General features: G+C 46.7%; 1 protein-coding gene across 1 annotated transcript in view; it reads right to left on the minus strand.

Moving 5' to 3' along the window:
- Positions 1-21,479, minus strand: part of TMEM220 (transmembrane protein 220) — a 292,061-nt gene that overhangs the window by 153,577 nt on the left and 117,005 nt on the right. The window contains exon 2 of the mRNA XM_068262954.1: positions 17,947-18,035. The gene's annotated coding sequence lies outside the window, so the exon portion shown is untranslated. The remainder of the gene's footprint in view (positions 1-17,946; positions 18,036-21,479) is intronic.

Below are 21,479 nucleotides of genomic sequence, written 5' to 3' on the forward strand. Positions count from 1 at the left end.
GGCCTATAGTATCTATTCAATATATTCACTCAGTTTACTCTTCTACTACATAGATTTGGTAAGATTGGATGAAAAAGATTGGATCGTTAGTGGCCACTCTAAAACAAAACATTATTAGCACAGATATGAGTCTCATATTGTTTACAGTACAGGAAGAGTTAAGCTCTTTTTCATAGATAACAACTGAAGTTTCTTATCTGAGCTCTGCGACTTTATAAAGTCTGGATAGCCCTGCCTTTTGAAGCACTTATCTCAACTGTCTCTCATTGTTTCTTCTTTATGTTTTTTTCTGCAGAGAAAAGTTCAAAGGGTCAGTCGCCTGCTCTGTGAAATCATTTAGAATGTTGAATGTATTGTGGAAACTGCAATTCTTAGAGAATGATGCGATGTTATAAAAAAAAAAGCTATATAGCAGAAAATAAAAAATGAGACTATTTTCTTTGCTACTAATGTTCTATTAATTATCCGCATAGTGCGCTGCGGCAATCTGGAGAGAAAAAGATCTAACAACCTGAGAGTGGTGACGTCACCTGAACAAAGCACTGGCCAGAACCAGCCTGGCGGAAGTCTACGCAGCGGGACTCTGGGATTAACATACAACCAGGGAAACACGCGAGAGGACCGCCGGCAGAGGGAGGCAGGGCGAGGATCGGAGAATTACTAAACTGTAAAACGCAGGATTATATTAGAAAGATCCAGTGTTTGGTCTTTTATTAGAAGAGACTGGAATTGGAAAGTCCTCTAGTATCATGAGATGATCATACTAATTGTGAGTTCGATGGTGATATTTATTAACATCAAGATCGCTATGTGGAAGCAAGCTTGATTGAATTACTTACAGAGAACTTGCATAACAGCAGAGGATTTTCTATTAGCCAAGCCCTTAGGCTGCTTTCACAGTAAAGACGTTACAGGCGCACGTTATAGCCCATACTCACGGGCTACTTTTTGTCCTGTCGCTAGCACACGGGAGCGTGTGCGTGACAGGTTCGGCGACAGTTCCTCGCCAGGTCCCTCCGCGTACACACGCGGAAGAGGGATTACTGAAGCGACGGAAGCTGTAGCCGACATTCCTCCTCCTCGCCGGAAGCGCCGTAGATTATCTATTATGTTGCTGTCGCTAGTCCGCATACACACGCGGACTAGCGACAGTTGCAGCGAAGTTGCGGTGGCAACTGTCGCCATGCGATTGACCGCCGCCAATCGCCTGGCGACAGCAGCGACAAGCGACTGTTCGCGGTGCGCGCCTCATACTCACGGGAGACCTGTCGCCGCAACACGAGCGCGCCACGTGGTTGCAGCGACATTTGTAGCCTGTGAGTATGGGTCATTAGAGTTGCCTGTAACACAGCCCAACTCACAGTAATGAAAAATCAATGGGCTGTTCACAGTGCTCACGTTGCGTTATATTGTAACGCTACACGTTATTTAAAAGTGCAGCATGCTGTGCGTTAGACTGTTTGCACATGCTCAGTATTGTGGGGTTTTTTTTGTTTGTTTTTTTTGAGGAGGAGAGGAGGAGGGGAGAGTCCACTATTGTTAGCCACATGGCTAATTAATAGTCACTGCACTGCCGTGTAGTGATGGGAAGTTCGGCTCGATTCATTGAATCGATTCATTGAAAAGAGCCGGACTTCTTATCTCTACTGTTCAGAATCGATTCATTGAAAAGAGCTGGAATTCCCATCACTTCTGCTGTGTTTTCTTCCTGGAGCAGCCGCTGATTGGCTGGCGGGACCACGTGATGCGGAGTGTTCCGATCACGTGGTCCCCGCAAGGTATGAGACAAAAAAGGCGCACCAACAGCCGCAAAACGCGGCTCACTCTGGCGTCCACTTCTAACACCACCATGCATTGCGGTAGGGGCACGTTATGCGACCTTAACGTCCCCTAAAACGCAACGTCTTGGTGTGAAAGAGGCCTAACAGTGGGAAGACTAATAGAAATACAAAAACAACAATATCTCTAAAGAAACTATTAAAATTTTAGAACCCCAGCATTATCGATCAGAAGGGCCCTTCTGTGAAAGTATGCGGTGTGCATGTGTGAGATACAAGCAGGAACGGTATTATGTTTAAATTGCATGCAACTCGGCATTTTTATTAAATTGCTGTTAAAAGTTCATAAATTTGTAACCATATTGGGGTGTGTAGTGCGTGTTTATAGATATATTATTTGTGCAATACTTGATGTAGAAGGTTGGAGGAACCTTCAGTAACACGCAGCTTTTAAAGGTATACAACCAGCAGCGCCATTTTTTTCAATTTTACTCAATTCATTATATCATTTTTTTTTTCACTTCATGAAGCAATCAATGTTCAAGGTTTTAAAATTTGCAGAGTGGAGATGAATGAAGATGAGATAGTACCCTAGGCAGGATGGCAGCTTTGACTTCCCTGCTTGTCACCAGGCTTTTAGATTAAAGTGAGATGAAGGGGATGATGTCAAAAGAAGTGCTGGCCAAGCCCCTGGACACTGACCAGGCCCTAGGCTGCTGCCTAGTGCTACGTACACACATGCGACAACGATTGTTCGTTGAGAACGACGAACGAGCTTTTAATTGATGAAAGAACGACCTGAGGAAAGTTAGTTTTTAAATGTGTGTAACGATCTGATTGTTAGTACGAACGTTACATCACGTAAAGCAACTATTGCGCCTGCGCATAAAAATGAGAAGTTTCAGGGAGAAATAGTGAAATGCGCATGTCAAGCCTAGTACGAACGACCGTTTGCAACGATGTACTACTTTTGCAAACGATCGTCGTTGGGAAAAATCCGCAGAGACAGAACTTTCTTTTGTAGCGATTTGGCTCGTTCGTCGTTTGCCTTAATAGTCGGTGGTTCGTTTTTTGTAACGATCGTCGTTGGTAAAGATTGGGGAACGATCGTTACAAACGACTATAGTCGCATGTGTGTACGCACCTTTAGTCCAGTCACCATGTGATGGGTTTGGCTCTTTCTGAAAAATCATTCGTTTTATTTTTACAGAGGAAAATCAACTTTACTAATGCAAACATAAGACTTCTGGACAGAAGTTCCCCATCCCAACACTTCTTTGTTCTTTTTCTCCTCTGCAGACAGAGATGTTGTGTTTGACGTGTAACGACACCATAATTAATGACTCTGAAATATTTTTTGCTTCCATTTCCCACAACTGGCAGCTCTGTAATCGCTGAGGAAGGAGCTGTCCAGTGTCTACGGCTGTTTGGTTTGGTGTGAATCTGTTCTGCAGGCAGGGATGGGGATTGTTGAAGCAGAAAGCTATGGGCTCGGAGGAGCTAGGAGCGGAAAGGCTTTGTGAGGATTCAGCCCAGTTCCTCAGCTTGGGATGCTGGAATGAGGGATCAGAGTGTTTGTGTGTCATTAATCATTAATGTCAGGCTTGGTCTATTTGGAGACTCCTGATCCTGTACTGTACAGGAATGAATTTATGGTGCTGAAAATTAGCTGTCATACTACCTGATTTCCATGGCTGGCCATAGCAGACTGCCCCCTAGAATTCCTTGTTTTTCTGGAAAAGGCCCTGGTTTTAAGCACAGCTTACAGGACAACTGAAGTGAGAAGAATATGGAGGCTTCCATATTTATTTCCTGTTAAACAATACCAGTTGCCTGGCTGTCCTGCTGATCCGTTTGGCTGCAGTAGAGTCTGAATTACACCAGAAACAAGCAGGCAGCTGATCTTGCCAGATCTGACAATAATGTCAGAAACACCTGATCTACGGCATGCTTGTTCAGGGTCTGTGGCTAAAAGTATTAGAGGCAGAGGATCAGCAGGACAGCCAGGCAACTGGTAACCTCCCTAGCGTTCAATTTTTGCAGGATTTCGGTGCAAAAAGTGGTTCAATTAATTTTCGTGACATTTTTGCTTGCGACTTACTAAAATCCATCAAGCGAGGGTCTAGTATTCATTTTGAGTATAATAAAAGTTCCAAATACAAAATCATGTCAAAAAGTTAAATTAACATTTCTAAAATAAGCTTTTTAATCACAAATAGAAAAATACTCCTCAAATATGGATGAAGAAATACATCTACAGATGCAGAAATAATTACTGTCCAGTGTTTACCTAAAACATCTCTCTTCTGTGGTACAACAACTAAGGGCCAGTTCACATGCACACTTGCACGTCATTTACCGCTGTTTATGGAATAGCAGCATTTTGATCTTTATTTTTTCCACTGTCTGGGAGCAGCAGGGTCTGGTTGTTCTGGGGTCCATTAGCGCCGCACTCATATGTCCCCCTGCAGGGTGAAAAATTACGATCGCTGGGAATCGCTATTGAAAGTCAACAAATGCTTTTCTGCACACTTGCAGAAAAGCATTTGGACGAGACTCTGGGCAGGTGATTGAGACCCGCCTGAACCAGCCCTAAAGGTCCATACACATCACATGCTGGTCTGAACTCTGAGTGGTGCACCATAGTGACTGCCATGGTGGGGGTGGTCATTATGGTCAGACCAGCGAGACTACATCAGGCGCACAATGATTGCATGAAGAAGTGGCATGTTAGTGTCTTTCTCTGTACAATACACAGCATGGTATTAGATTCCAGGACTGAATTTTCTGTAATGCTTTAATATCTGCCTACTGCCAGTAGGTGGTGCACATACACCATTATAACTCTTTCCAGACCAGTTTTCAGCATTGATTAAGCTAATTCGTCCATACCGTTTGTAGAAAGTTTTTTAAACAAACGAGTCAGCCTCGTCCTTATCACCAGGGAGGCTAAAAGGAGATGAATATGGCAGCCTCCATATCCCTCTCACTTCAGTTGTCCTTTAAGTTGTTTTCTAATTTAGATCTTTTTTTTTTTTTCATTATGATGAATTTCTGCCATCTACTAAGCATGAACTAACTTTTCCTGGTAGTGGCATAAGAATTTTTGAAGTGGAATATTTACAATATTTTAAAAAAAAATTACTGCATTCAGTGGCTTATCTTGAATTCATGTTGGCCCACAGCTAAACCTTGATGGCCCCCCTTCAATTCTTAACACCCCTTTCCCTGACCCCCCTTCGTGACAGTTACAGCCTGGGGTCCATTTACCAGAAGTCATATTAGTGCCATGCTCCCTTACGGAAGGCAAGGTCCCCTCCTGCTTTAAGTGGTCCACGATTATCCTTGTCCTCCAAAAAAATGGGAATCACAGATCACAATAAATTCAGACCAGTTGCCCTAACCCCAGTCATTATGAAGATGTTTGAGCGACTGATTCTTGTTTTATAGTTGTAATTTTTATCAGTGAGTTATCGCTGTAGTCTGACCCAGTCCTGACTCAGACAGGAACTGCTACTTACATAAATGATGCTTAATTCTTTCAGGCAGAGAAAGTAAAGCACAGCATAGTTAATTGTGTGTTAGGCACTGTACATACAAATGTCTATCTCATCATGTCACATGTCACCTTGGGTATCCTTTAAGATAGGCAAATTCTCCTCCGGTGAGAGTAAAACCAACATAGGTGCACCAGAAGGGTGTGTATTGTATCCACTCTTATTCTTCCTGTACACCTGGGGTCCTAAAACTTTCTGGGTCAAGGGCTGGGTCAACATACAGTATGTCAGACTGCTGGGGGGCTGAAACATACATAAAATGATGTAGAAAAACATTACATTGAATCTAGGTATTGATTCCCCCAATCATGCCCGGAGGAGAATTCCCAGCAGCAGCCATTCAGTCATGTGGCGCCTGAAGAACGTCTTTGTGCACCAGACAGTGAAGCATACCTAGGTGACAACCTGTCTTCCAGTTGGACAGCAGAGTCACCTGATGCAGAATTGGATTGGAAGCCAGGGAATGACTGCTTGCTGGCTTCTACAGTATGTGGATGGGTGCTGGCACTGCTATTCTACATGCGGGCCCGCAGATATTTAAAGGTGCAGTGGGCCGTATCTATAAGTTATACATGTGGTGTTTGGGGGGGGGGGGCGTGAAAAAGCATCGGGGGCCGCATTGGGCACACGGGTCTTAGTTTGAGGACCACTGCTGTACACCAACAACCGTACCTCTTCCGCTGACTTAGATGACACAACAATCATTGGACTCATCAACGGCAACAAAGTGCATGCCTACCGTAGCAAGACTGAGAGGATCTGCAACTTGTGCAAGGACAATAATCTCTTCCTCGATGTGGCAAGAGCCTCATACACACGAGGCACAAATGTCTCACAAGAGAAAAAAAAAAGCAGTGACAGTTCGTCGCCAGGTCCCTCTGTGCAGCGGCCGTACACACGGCGCACAGAGGGACAGAGATGCGGCGGAAGCTGTCGCCGAATGTTCCTCCACCACCGGAAGCTCTGTGCATGGTGTATGGGTTGCTGTTGCTTGTCCGTATACACACGCAGTACGAGTGTTGAACTTATCATGGACTTCAGAAAACACCATTCCACACTCCTCCCAGTCCTTATTGGAGAGACTGAGGTCTCCAGGGTACAGAGCGTGCAGTTCCTTGGAACAACCATAACTAATGACATTAAATGGGGGAAAAACACCTCTAAAATTTAGAAGAAGGCATAGCAGAAGTTATTCTTTTTGCGCCAACTGAATAATTAGCTTATTAGCTTCTACTCCGCTACAGTTAAATCCATCCTTTGCTCCTCCCTCATCATCTGGTATGTTGGGGCAACCACTAGCAACAAGTACAAGCTCCACAGAGTAATCAGCACTGTAGAAAAGATCATAGGATCCCCCTTATCACCTCTAGACCTCCTCCACACTGCCAGAATGAGGACAAGGGCCACCAGGATTTCACACTACCCCTTCCACCCCGGCAGCCGCTTCTTGGAGCTCCTCCCATCGGGCTGCCATTTCAGAACCATCCCATCCAGAACCACAAGGCGCAGGAACACCTTCTTCCCCCGAGCAGTCCTCTTGATGAATTACAGCCCCCCCCTGCCAGGCCAGTCTGACGGCGGCACTCTGGTTTCTTGGCCAGCATTATCTCCCCTGATGCCCACCCTGAACTCCCAAGCATTCCTGTGCAGAACTTGCCCCATACCACAGCGATTAGAGTTATTGCTTGTCCCTTTTGCTCTGTATGTATGCTTCTATTTTTTCTTGTATCATTGTTCATTCCTCATAGTGTAAAGCAGGGGTGCCCACACTTTTTCGGCTCGCGAGCTGCTTTAAAATTTACCAACGTCTCAAATGCTAAGCACGCCCCCCCCCTTCCCCCGCGCAGGTTAGCCAGGTATATGTGCCTGCAGCATAGGTTACGTGTCCTCATTATAGGCTTGCCAGGTATATGGCCCCTCAGTGTAGGTTAGCCAGGTATATGGGCCCTCAGTGTAGGTTAGCCAGGTATAGGGGCCCTCAGTGTAGGTTAGCCAGGTATAGGGGCCCTCAGTGTAGGTTAGCCAGGTAGAGGGGCCCTCAGTGTAGGATAACCAGGTATAGGGGCCTTCAGTGTAGGTTAGCTAGGTATAGGGGCCCTCAGTGTAGGTTAGCCAGGTATAGGGGCCCTCAGTGTAGATTAGCCAGGTATATGTACCCGCAGCGTAGGTTAGCCAGGTCCTCTGGACTCCTGGAACCTCCAGCAGGCAGGCCGCTGGCCAATAAGGATGCAGGGTAGAAGACGCGGCAAGGAAAGAGGGAGGAGAGAGGCGGCGCGGCCGCTACGTCATGGCTGGGGGCGGCGCTGGGCACGTTACAAGCACGCACGTTGCAGGCTGCCCGCCGCTGCCCCCAGCCATGACGTAGCGGCCGTGCCGCCTCTCTCCCCCCTCTCTCCTCGCCGGCTCTCCTCCCCTGCATCCTTATTGGCCAGCGGCCGGCAGCTAAACATAATGAGCTGCTTGCCGCAAAATTTAACGAGACGCGGCCGAGAGGCCGCGATCTACCGAGAAGGCGGTCACGATCTACCGGTAGATCGCGATCGACCTATTGGGCAGCCCTGGTGTAAAGGCTATGTCTGTCTATGTACTACTGTTATTGCCATGTGTACCAAAAATAATTCCGGGTATGTCATCTGGCATACTTGCCGAGTAAAAGAGATTCTCATTCTGCCCTCCCCAACCATAAGAAGTGTGCCCACAACAACGCCTGATCTGGAGGCTGGACCCCTGTATTGGAGAAACAGAGGGTAGGTAGTTAGGGCCCTCTACAGCCCCTGTATTGGAGAAACAGAGGGTATGTAGTTAGGGCCCTCTACAGCCCCTGTATTGGAGAAACAGAGGGTAGGTAGTTAGGGCCCTCTACAGCTCTGGGCTCCCCTGCAGTTGCAGGGGATGTTCCAATATATATGGGGATTTTTCATAACTCCTGTTACCCTAGTGTCTTCCCATACATCCTGTTGTCCTAGTGACTTCCCATACTGCCTATATCCTAGCAACTCCCCATACCTCCTGTTACCCTAGTGTCTTCCCATACATCCTGTTGTCCTAGTGACTTCCTATACTTCCTTTATTCTAGCATCTTCCCATACTTCCTGCTATTCTAGCAACTTCTTATACTTCTCGCACTGATTTTATTCAAAAATGATCATAGGTGGTGACATACAGTGGTGTGAAAAACTATTTGCCCCCTTCCTGATTTCTTATTCTTTTGCATGTTTGTCACACTTAAATGTTTCTGCTCATCAAAAACCGTTAACTATTAGTCAAAGATAACATAATTGAACACAAAATGCAGTTTTAAATGATGGTTTTTATTATTTAGTGAGGAAAAAAAACTCCAAATCTACATGGCCCTGTGTGAAAAAGAAATTGCCCCCCCTTGTTAAAAAATAACTTAACTGTGGTTTATCACACCTGAGTTCAATTTCTGTAGTCACCCCCAGGCCTGATTACTGCCACACCTGTTTCAATCAAGAAATCACTTAAATAGGAGCTATCTGACACAGAGAAGTAGACCAAAAGCACCTTAAAAGCTAGACATCATGCCAAGATCCAAAGAAATTCAGGAACAAATGAGAACAAAAGTACTGTAACTGAGATCTATCAGTCTGGTAAAGGTTATAAAGCCATTTCTAAAGCTTTGGGACTCCAGCGAACCACAGTGAGACCCATTATCCACAAATGGCAAAAACATGGAACAGTGATGAACCTTCCCAGGAGTGGCCGGCCGACCAAAATTACCCCAAGAGCGCAGAGAAAACTCATCCGAGAGGCCACAAAAGGCCCCAGGACAACATCTAAAGAACTGCAGGCCTCACTTGCCTCAATTAAGGTCAGTGTTCACAACTCCACCATAAGAAAGAGACTGGGCGAAAACGGCCTGCATGGCAGATATCCAAGGCGCAAACCACTTTTAAGCAAAAAGATCATTAAGGCTCATCTCAATTTTGCTAAAAAAACATCTCAATGATTGCCAAGACTTGTGGGAAAATACCTTGTGGACCGCCGAGACAAAAGTTGAACTTTTTGGAAGGTGAGTGTCCTGTTAAATCTGTCGTAGAAGTAACACAGCATTTCAGCAAAAGAACATCATACCAACAGTAAAATATGGTGGTGATAGTGTGATGGTCTGGGGTTGTTTTGCTGCTTCAGGACCTGGAAGGCTTGCTGTGATAGATGGAACCATGAATTCTACTGTCTACCAAAAAATCCTGAAGGAGAATGTCCGGCCATCTGTTCGTCAACTCAAGCTGAAGCGATCTTGGGTGCTGCAGCAGGACAATGACCCAAAAGACGCCAGCAAATCCACCTCTGAATGGCTGAAGAAAAACAAAATGAAGACTTTGGAGTGGCCTAGTCAAAGCCTTGACCTGAATCCTATTGAGATGTTGTGGCATGACCTTAAAAAGGCAGTTCATGCTAGAAAACCCTCAAATAAAGCTGAATTAACAACAATTCTGCAAAGATGAGTGGGCCAAAATTCCTCCAGAGCGCTGTAAAAGATTTGTTGCAAGTTATCGCAAACGCTTGATTGCAGTTATTGCTGCTAAGGGTGGCCCAACCAGTTATTAGGTTCAGGGGGCAATTTCTTTTTCACACAGGGCCATGTAGGTTTTGAGTTTTTTTTCTCACTAAATAATAAAAACCATCATTTAAAACTGCATTTTGTGTTCAATTATGTTATCTTTAACTAATGGTTAACGTTTTTTGATGAGCAGAAACATTTAAGTGTGACAAACATGCAAAAGAATAAGAAATCAGGAAGGGGGCAAATAGTTTTTCACACCACTGTATTTAGTCCTGTCAGGTGCATCTCTGTGGAATGTGAGTTCTAAATCCAGTAGTCAAGATCTCTGACCTCACAGAATGCTTTGGGGTGGGGGGCTGTTAGGTTTACATTCAGTATGCAACAACATATAGCTACTATATGTTACCACACTGCCTCTTTATGCTGAGGGAGTCAGCACCAGGCCTTGTGGCTGCTTGAATGGTATCATTCCCACTATCCACAATGTAAGGGGCACATACTGGACCGCTGTGAGAAGCTAGCAGCATACAGCAATGACAGTTTGTGGTGCATAAAGAGTGCCGCGCAGGACATGGAAAACATCTGTGCCTGGACTGAGGCTTTATTAGGAGAAAGGTAAATGCATTTCCAGGGGTGTTGCACTTGCCTTAGCAGCTGCTATGGGACTTTGTTCTTCCAACCAGTGACTACTAGGCACTTGGAATCAGTTCAAGCAATGGAGTTCAAAGAGGGCTGTGAGGAATTTGGGACTGGGGAAAGCAATGCGTACTCACAAATTCAGAGGCTGGGGCGTGGGGGTGGAAGGCATTATACATCTCTGTGCCCTTGTGCTTTATGTAAGTGTTTCTATGTGGCTGTACATTGCTATGTCCATCCATAAGCATGGCGGAGAAGAGGTTAATTCAGCATGTCACTGCTGATATGCATAGCACTGGGGGCCCCATCAAGGTGTTGGTATGGCGCCACCTGCTGTGTAGCTATCACACTGTACACATCACTAATCCCAACAACACCTGTACCCTTTATACTTAGTGTAGTGTACCAGCCCCCATTTCCTTTCAGGCCCCTCAGTGTCCTCAGTCCCTAGGTCCCCTTCATTGCACTGCTGTCACCCAGTCGCGGGCTACTGCGCACGTGCTGTCTTGGCCACTTGCCTCCTCAATTGTGCTCCCATAGCCGGGTGCAATCTGTGCATGTGCAGTTTGCATGGACTTGTAACTGCACAAGCGCTGCAACACTACTGGCCACAGTAGCAAGCGACCCAGGCCAGCTAAATCTAGGACTTAAATTTGGCTGACAGCAGTGAAAAAGACAGAACCTGGAGGACACAGAAAGAAAATGGAAGGCTGGGAGAAGCCCAAGGTAAGCAAAAGTCATCTTGTTCCCTTCATCTCAGGTTCATTTTAATTTCAAAAAGTTTTGTAGGGAACGGGACCAGAGTTGCCGAAGGGCAACTGTTCCTCTGAGTGACAACTTCTGTTGCTATGTGGAGGGAAAGAGGGAAGACAGCATGGCAATGATGGAGCATCTTCTGGCAGTAGGCAGGTTAAAGTGGGGAACAATGTTCTCAGCCTCTGCCATAGCACACAGTATGGAACCTCAGAAGACAACTGTAAAAAAGTTAGTCTCTCGCCCGAAACAAGCATCTTAGCCGAATTCAGTCTAGCCAAAGGCAGTTATTCCATGCTGCTCCTCCTTGAACTCTAATCGGCATTTGATACTGTAGGTAGACTATCCCCTCCTCCACAATCCCTATGGTCCTTGGGCATCTATGGCTTCGCCTTGGCTCGGATCTCCTAATATGTTAGCGCTTTAAAAATACAGTAAATAACAAATAATGTGTATAAAGCTGTAGCAGCAGAAACTGTTATAAAAAGTACCATATTATCTGTACAGCAGTGAGAAATATGTAACATTGTGTAATAATAATGCAATAATAGAGTTTATACCGGTGCTGAGGACATTAGAGTGTTAAGCACCATCTACACGATACAATTTTTTGTGCAATTCGATTGGATCGAATTCGATTGATCGATTAAATCCAACATATCCGATCTGGATGCGATTTGATCGGTAGTGTGATCGATTTGCCATTGTTTTGCAATGACATTTGACCACACTATCGAATCAAATCGAATTCTGATCGGACATGTCGGATTTAATCGATCATTCGAATTCGATCCGATCAAAATCGCACAAAAAATTGTATCGTGTAGATGGGGCTTAAGCTCCTCTGTGGTAGACACTGAAGTGAATTGCATGGTATTCACTGTGCAGCATATGTATATTGCAGCTATATAAATGTACAGGATATCCATACCTTCCAACTTTTTAACATAACAAAGAGGGACACTTAAACCACGCCCCAGCCACACTCCTAATCATGCCCTTGGCGACAGGAGGTGGTGACAGGAGGAGTGCGCAGCAAGAGGAGTCAGTGCAGGAGCGGGGGTATGTAAGTTACTGGGGATCCTTGGGGCCGCACAGCGCAGGTTGGCGGCTGCCAACAACAAAGCGAGGCCCCCCTGTACATTCAGGCCCAAAGCAGGAGCGTGCCTCGCTTGTACGCTGGTAGCCACAGTGCCCCTGTATATTTACATAGATCTGTGCATTAGTCCTGACAAATGAGGAAGTAAAAGGGACATAGGGATTGGATCCCCAAAGAGGGACTGTCCCTTAAAAAGAGGGACAGTTGGGAGCTTTATCTGCACTGGTGTGTGATGTGATGTCATCATGGCTTTTGTTCGGCAGTAATTCACATAACATAAATGAGAATATCATATGTTTTTAGTACGTTCTTCCAGCTGTTGGATCTCTGAAGTTAATCAGGGGAAGGGGGGGGGGGGAGGGAGGGAATTTTGGACTACAAATGTAACAAGGGAAGTTTTAAGCGATATAAAATGTATGGGAGAGCAGAGCTCAGCAAGTGCTGCTGAATGGATTTAGTGTCACGTGGCCGCAGGATGAAGCAACACACAGGCATTCTTCCTGAAATCATCTGTCCAGCCTACATACGTGCAACGGGGACCATAACGTCATTCTGCAGCCCAGCCAGACATATACACCCCAATGACCCATTACACAGGAAGAGCAATGCCTGCATGAGAGCTGCCACTATGTGGAGTTCTCTACACCTTCTGATATACTCTGTGCTGCTGGAGGACTCTGCTCCTTCCACTATATAACTCTCCTCTCCTGATATACTCTGTGCTGCTGGAGGACTCTGCTCCTCCCACTATCTTACTCTCCTCTCCTGATATACTCTGTGCTGCTGGAGGACTCTGCTCCTTCCTCTATCTAACTCTCCTCTCCTGATATACTCTGTGCTGCTGGAGGACTCTGCTCCTGCCTCTGTCTAATGCTGGATCCACACGGTGCGTTCGCGCACTCGATTTCCCGCTCGATTCCCGTCGATTTGTTTATTTCCAACATGTCTGATTTGGATTTCGATGGATCGTTAGGTCGATTCGGCATACTTTGCATGCGAATCGACCTAACGATCCATCGAAATCCAAATCGGACATGTTGGAAATAAACGAATCGACGGGAATCGAGCGCGCGAATGCACTGTGTGGATCCAGCATAACTCTCCTCTCCTGATATACTCTGTGCTGCTGAATGATTCTGTTATTCCTATCTAACTCTCCTCTCCTGATATACTCTGTGCAGCTGGAGGACTCTGCTCCTTCCTCCATCTAACTCTCCTCTCCTGATATACTCTGTGCTGCTGGCGAACTCTGCTCCTTCCTCCATCTAACCCTCCTCTCCTGATATACTCTGTGCTGCTGGAGGACTCTGCTCCTTTCTCTATCTAACTCTCCTCTCCTGATATACTCTGTGCTGCTGGAGGACTCTGCTCCTTCCTCTAACTCTCCTCTCCTCATATACTTTGTGCCTCTGGAAGGCTCTGCTCCTTCTTCTATACTCTCCTCTCCTGATATACTCTGTGCTGCTGGAGAACTCTGCTCCTTCCTTTATGTAACTCTCCTCACCTGATATACTCTGTGGTGCTGGAGGACTCTGCTCCTTCCTCTATCTAACTATCCTCTCCTGATATACTCTGTGCTGCTGGAGGACTCTGCTCCTTCCTCTATCTAACTCTCCCCTCCTGATATATTCTGTGCTGCTGGATGACTCTGCTCCTTCCTCTATCTATCGTCGCCTGATATACTCTGTGCTTCTAGAGGACTCTGCTCCTTCCTCTATCTAACTATCCTCTCCTGATATACTCTGTGGTGCTGGAGGACTCTGCTCCTTCCTCTATCTAACTCTCCTCTCCTGATATACTCTGTGCTACTGAAGGACTCTGCTCCTCCCACTATCTAACTCTCCACTCCTGATATACTCTGTGCTGCTGGAGGACTCTGCTCCTCCCACTATCTAACTCTCCTCTCCTGATGTACTCTGTGCTGCTGGAGGACTCTGCTCTTTCCTCTATCTAACTATCCTCACCTTATATACTCTGTGCTGCTGGAGGATTCTGCTCCTCCCACTATCTAACTCTCCAATCCTGATATACTCTGTGCTGCTGAAGGACTCTGCTCCTCCCACTATCTAACTCTCCACTCCTGATATACTCTGTGCTGCTGGAGGACTCTGCTCCTCCCACTATCTAACTCTCCAATCCTGATATACTCTGTGCTGCTGAAGGACTCTGCTCCTCCCACTATCTAACTCTCCACTCCTGATATACTCTGTGCTGCTGAAGGACTCTGCTCCTCCCACTATCTAACTCTCCACTCCTGATATACTCTGTGCTGCTGGAGGACTCTGCTCCTCCCACTATCTAACTCTCCAATCCTGATATACTCTGTGCTGCTGGAGGACTCTGCTCCTGCCACTATCTAACTATCCTCGCCTGATATACCCTGTGCTGCTGGAGGACTCTGATCCTTCCTCTATCTAACTCTCCTCTCCTGATATAATCTGTGCTGCTGGAGGACTCTGATCCTTCCTCTATCTAACTATCCTCGCTTGATATACTCTGTGCTGCTGGAGGACTCTGCTCCTTCCTCTATCTAACTCTCCTCTCCTGATATACTCTGTGCTGCTGAAGGACTCTGCTCCTCCCACTATCTAACTCTCCACTCCTGATATACTCTGTGCTGCTGGAGGACTCTGCTCCGGCCACTATCTAACTCTCCTCTCCTGATATACTCTGTGCTGCTGGAGGATTCTGCTCCTTCCTCTATCTAACTCTCCTCTCCTGATATACTCTGTGCTGCTGGAGGACTCTGCTCCTGCCACTATCTAACTCTCCTCTCCTGCTACCTGTGACGTGCCTAGTGGGTTTCCGATGGGCTCCGGCTCCAATCGGGCTCATCTATTTCCATCGGAGCCCAAACAGAAAGCCGCAAGTGCTCCTGTGCGAGGTGTATCACAGGATAATTAGGGGTCTGGACCACGGTGCCTGCGCACTTGTCGGCGGATTTTCGGGGGATGCCAACGCTGGAACGGAAGGCTGAGAAGGCAAACGGAAGCCTATCTAGATCCAGAGGTATCTCCCCCCCCCCCCCCCCCCCCCTGAGGTAAGTACCCCCTAGGGGCTCTTTTTTTTTACAACTTTACTTTTAAAAAAAGCACTTAGAGGGCCACTTTAATACATGTAAAATATGACTTACACAGGGTTGTGTTTGAACAAAGATCCCCCGGTGCTTCCTTAGGTGATGCTGCAGAACATTTGTGGTATGACTGAAGCCTATGAAGTCTGGTCAGTACAATGATGATGTCATACTGTATAATCTATAGATCCTCAAACATATTAACGCACAGGCTGACTTAGCTGGTGGGAACACATAAAATTCAATCCTTTTCTCACTTTCTGTGAATCCCTCAAGTCTTTTCATTTCCTCCTCAGATGATACATCCCCCTGGGGGGAATTCCTGCTCTTTTGTAATGATTTTGTTCACAGGTCGGGTGTGAGAAAACACTGAGTTACTAATGATGAAGATACGGATCGCTGTCAGGTAGTGATATTTATAGTACAATGCTCCGGGCTAGGTAAACCTGAAAATACACATACCTTATTAGTGGAAAAAGAGGACCTGTCACTGCTGCTTCTCACTACACTCAAAAAAGGGCACTTTTGACATGATCCTCATTCTACATAAAAAGTGTGAATTAAAGAGGAACTGTAACCAAGGACTGTTGTTTAATCTAACCAAGGTGCATCTGACCTAGGGCTTTAAAATAACCTTCAGTGAAGAGTAGTCCGCTGTCTCCCATAGGAATTTCTTTGTCTGACAGTGGTGGTTTAATCCCCAAACACAAGAGGGCGCTGCAACCTGCAGCAAGCAATGACTTGATGGATGCTTCTTGAGTGTCACTTTTTTACTTGGAAAATGACCAAAGTAAGTATAGTAATCTTTGTGTTTATAAACATGCAGCTGGCCCTCTATTTCAGGGTCCATTGTTCAGAGGGGCAGGTCCATGTCTATTCTTGTGTGATCAACGTGAAGAGGCAGTAGGTAGATTTACCAACACAAGTGCACAGGTCATTCTGCTCTGTACCTTGTTATATTTCTTGGGCAAACCAGTAGCTATATGTGATTAGCACTTTTGCCTTATAGCACTAGGTTACCCGGTTCAACTATGGGTCAAAACACTATCTGCATTAAATTTGTATGTTCACCTTATTAATTTGTGGCTTTCCGCTGCGCTAAGTAAACTAATTTCTTTTTAAATTCCCAAAACATACTTAAATATAAATTCTTAATAATAATAACAACTTATATAAGTTTGGCCAGTATCAGGACCAGGAAAACATTTGTTCCTGGGCTTAGGATTTAAAAAGAAAACAAGACGAAGCTCAGGTCAAAAAGGAAGTACTTACCTAAGAAAAGGGAAGACTCTGGATCCTGTAGAGGCTCCCCATGGCAACTATCAGTCCCCTATTGCGGATCGCAGACCCTCCAAAGGTTTCTGACAAGGGCATGTCAAAAATGTGGTTGGGGCGGCACTCTTCTTCAAGCACAAGCATGACCATGTATGGCCACATCTGCACCGTAAGCCGGAGCCACAAGAGCAGCCGCAGCATGGCCAAGCTCGTGCTTGAAGAGGACCTAGAACTTCTGGAGCGCCAAATGGTGACAGGAGCAAGGAGGAACTGGAAAGCCTCTATAGACAAGACTCAAAACATTTATATCACGCTTTACACCTGGCGGACTCAAAGCATTTGAGCTGCAGCCACCAGGGTGCACTCAGTAGGTGATAGCAGTGTTAGGGAGTCTTGCCCAAGGACTCGTTACTGAACAGGTGTTGGCTTACTGATCAGCAAGAACCGAGTTTTGAACCCTGGTCTCCTGTGTCAGAGACATAGTCCTTAATCCAGCCACTATAGGATCCAAAGACTTCCTTCTTCTTAGGTAAGTATTTCCTCTCTGACCCAAGCTTGGGTTCTCTTTAAACATGTACTGAGTGAGTGTGAGTTCAAGTGACCTGTAACATCACCGAAGGCCGCCAGTCTATCATATAAACCTGTTACCATAAAAACAAAGATGACTTTCCCGATTTATCCGTGGTTGAATTGAGAATATTTACAGTAAAAGCCAGCTGACGACTGCTCTGCTCCAGGTGTTTCATCCCTTCAGTAAATCCCTTTTTTTTGTTTGTGAAAGAGATTATAAGCGCCATTCTGAATTTCTGCCGTGAATGGCGATTTGTCAGCCTGGTTGCTATTGGCTGTTTTTATGATATCAGTGATCCCAACCAGACTGTTACTTCGAGGTCACTTTTCAATAGAGGTTATGTCCGTTTCGCAACTGACAGCTGACAAGAGAGGAGCGTCTAGAAGCCTACGAGAGTCGCGCTTCACTACAGTTCTGTCTGCAGGTTGGGATTAATGGGTAATGCAGCTCTTGCCAAAATGATAGTTATTGATGCAGAAAGTGTTTCCATGTACTCTTAGCTGTGCCAGGGCTGTTCCCTTGTAAGAAAACAATGTTTAACCGATTGTGGACAGGCCCAAAGTATGCTGGCATTCTCCTGAGACTTCAGTTATGGGGCTAGGATGCAAATATTCTATAACAGTCAATGAGTACATGGTGCATACAGTACAGAGTACAATGTAAGAATGATATTCACCTCACCCGGTTCTTGCAGCATCTTTATCTGTTGATCACAATGTTTCAAGCTTCGGCCACTCATGCCAGTGTCCACTGTTGCATCAGGATCTATGGACATCACAATGAAGTTACTGTGCAAGCATAACATGACTTTTGCATTGCTCATTATAGTTAGCTTTCCAAGGTGCAGGGCCGGTTCTAGCTACAGTGGGGCCCCTGGGCAAAAGTAACTTGGGGGGGGGGGGGCCCTAGCAACACCCCCCTGCAGCCCCGAGCCGCTCCTAGGACCCATCCCACCACACTCCCAACCACACAAAATCATTAGGTGTCCATCATATAACCCCAAACGCTTTGTTGGGTTCTCATTATTCCCCTTCTTCTTTCTCTTACAAATTCAGAGTTTACACACAGTGAAGTCTTACATAATCCAGGCAGGACATGAGGCAGCACTGTGCTAAGCACTTCTCCCCACCAACCCTTCTTTTCCTCGTTTTCTGCAGGCATGTATAGGATGGGGGGCCGCTACAGGCTCTGGGGCCCTGGGGCAATTGCCCCCTTTGCCTCTATGGTAGCGTCGGCCCTGCCAAGGTATAATCATGCTGTGTACTGTATATAGCAAAGCATATGCTGCGCTGAGGTAAGCATTTCAAATAAATAAATAAAACTGGTGAGGGCTTCCCCACCTGAGCAATACCGACTCCCCAGGCATGGGGAATGATAATGGATGGATGAGGAAGATGGATGCTGAATGCTACAGCTCTTCAATCAGCATAGAAACAGACTCCTGCCCACATGGAGGCAACTGCAAGGAAAGGAAATGACAAACTTCTTCATGGAAGATGCCAGAAGTCTTCAAACAAAACAAGGCGGTTGGCAGATGAAAATGTGGGAATGGAAAAGAACCCCAAAGGATTCAATCAATATGTATAAGAAACCCAATATTTGCTGCTGAGATTCTATTTTTAAAGCAGCGACCATCATCTACTCCAACATTGAGAGGGGGCGGTATCTCCCCACATGCTATCTTGAGTGATTGCTTACCTTAAGGCGGCCATACACTTATAGATTTACAGCAGATTCGGCCATCAGATAGATTTCTGTCAGATGCTTGTCAAGTCGAATCTGACATGAATCTATCTGATGTGTGCCATCGATTCAAATGGACCATTATTTCCTCATTGGACCATTAGATCCAATGCAACTCTATGGGCCATCGATTTGCTGCCAGCAGCAGATCGACCTAGATTTTCTATCCATTCAGCAAATCGATCAACTTGGGTATTTGATAGAATCGATTTCTGATCGATCGATTGATGGCAGAAATTGACCAATGTATGGGCCCCTTTAGAAACTCAGACTTGTGCATAAGCCTTACCTCTATGGATGTACATATCTTCTCAACCCTAGCAGTGAAATACTACTACAGGTCAGGCTCCCAATGTCCCTGTGTGATTTTTTTCCCCCTCCCATTCATTAGAGGAAGGTGGATGATAAGGTGACACCCCTTGGAGTGATGGAGCCCTTGCTGACTGCTTAACATAACCTGGGACTGAGGTGGTAGCAGTACATTGATCTCACCAATGGAGTCGCATGAAATTGTTAGATAATGTGCCTTCCAGCCAGTGGTGGCGCTACACTGGGGCACTGCCCCCCCCCCCCTTCCCCGCAATCACTGTTCCCCCTCAGTGCGGAGCAGTGCTTTTTTAGCGCTGCTAGATTTGGGCGCAGCCGGCGCCTCCATAGACTACAATAGGAATCATTCCTATTGCAGCGCTCAGTGCGTAACATCGGCCCCGTCAGAGGACGGAGCCGAGGTTGCTTAAAAACATAATAATTCGGCCTCCAGCAATCGAATTAAATCGGCCCGGACTTGTGCAGAAGCAGGATCAGCCATATAACAGCTGGATCCTGTGCCCAAGTCTACCAGCGCCGATTTCAAATGTACTCCCTCAGTGCCCCCCTGCTCAGTAACATACCGTTAACTGTTCCAGGCTCCAGGAGCATGCACTTAACAGGATAGGGTCTGTAAAAAAACTCAAGTCAGCAGGCCAGGCCCACTCTCCCAAGTCAGCAGGCCTGGCCCACTGTTGACGCCAAGTGAGGCGCCTTGCTCAAGCGGTGGAAGTCTGGGGGCGGTGCCAGGCAGGACCAGGAAGTGTGCCTGGCCTGCAGTCACCCAGCTTACAGAAGCTCGCCCATGGAGGGGGGGGGGGTCACCGTGAGGAGAGCTGGAGGGGAAAGCAGCCAAGAAGAGCGCAGCAGCGGGCACAGCGGTGGACAGGGGGGGGGGGGGGGTCGGACTCCTCTCCCTCACCTGAGTCTATGTAGGCATTAAGTAAACCAAGGGTTTTATCTATTGCCATAAATACCTCACAATCCTTGCAAGATCCATTGTATGACAATCTGGATGACACTTATATTTCAAAAACATCTCTCTACCTACTTCTGCTTGTATGTTCTAACATTATCAGTCAACAGGAGTAGAGTAAGAAGAAGGTTTACTAGCTGAAAGCTTACTGTTCTTCTTTCAAGTTAGCCAATAAATGGTATTATCCTGAGTCAAAACTTCCTGTGTGTAAAATGCAAGCTCTAGTCTGCAGCAATGCTTAGCTGAGTAAGGATGAGCACGAATTTCGCATATTTGTAATTTGGCATCATAATTCGCAATTACAATGCAAAATCGTAATGCGAAGTTTCAGGAAAAATCTTTAATAATTTCATTTGTAAACGTAATCAGGAACCGTAATTAACATCCGGTGGGCGCTCGTGAGGGCTGCCCCGGCACAGAGCTCCTGCCTTTTTCTCTTTCTACATAGCATAGCATAGATTAGTATTAGTATATAGTATATTAGTAATAGTGTAGTGCAGCAGCAGTTACCTTGCTGAAGCTGCAGATATCTCTCCTGTACCCACAGCACTCCTGGCGAACTGTTGGGCACTCAACCCGCCCCACGTGGAGACCACGTGGAGCGAACGCGGAGACCAGTCCGGAGGCCCGAGCGCACAGCCCCTGCAATCGACTCTCCAGAGGAGCCGATTCGCAAACAGGAGCCTGGGAGCGACCGGGCGCCTGCTGCCAGCCCGCTGGGGGAGCTGACTCGCTGACTCACCAGCTGGAGAGAGCCGGCCGCCCGCAGAAGAGCCGACTCATCAGCCAGAGAGCCGGGCCGCCGGGCGACTCTTCACTAGGCCTCCCTGGAGGACCCGCCGCCTGCTGCCAGCCCGCGTGGGGAGCCGACTCACCAGACTGGAGAGAGCCGGCCGCCCGCAGAAGAGCCGACTCAGCAGCCAGAGAGCCGGCCACCGGACGGCTATTCACTCGGCCTCCCTCGGTGGAGCCGACTCATCAGCTGCTGTGAGCCAGCCGCGGACCCCTAGCCACGTGAAGAGAGCCGGTCTTGCCGCCCGCAAGAGTCCGGAGGAGCCGACTACTGGAGGAGCCATCCCAGCACCTGCCATGCCAGCACCGGCAGAGAGCCAGCCACTGACCCCCTGGCCTCCCGCCGAACACTAAGGGGACCACTACCAGAGACCTACAGCTGCAGAAAAGGG

Source organism: Hyperolius riggenbachi, chromosome 12 (genome assembly GCF_040937935.1).
Source record: "Hyperolius riggenbachi isolate aHypRig1 chromosome 12, aHypRig1.pri, whole genome shotgun sequence".
NCBI lineage: Eukaryota > Metazoa > Chordata > Amphibia > Anura > Hyperoliidae > Hyperolius > Hyperolius riggenbachi.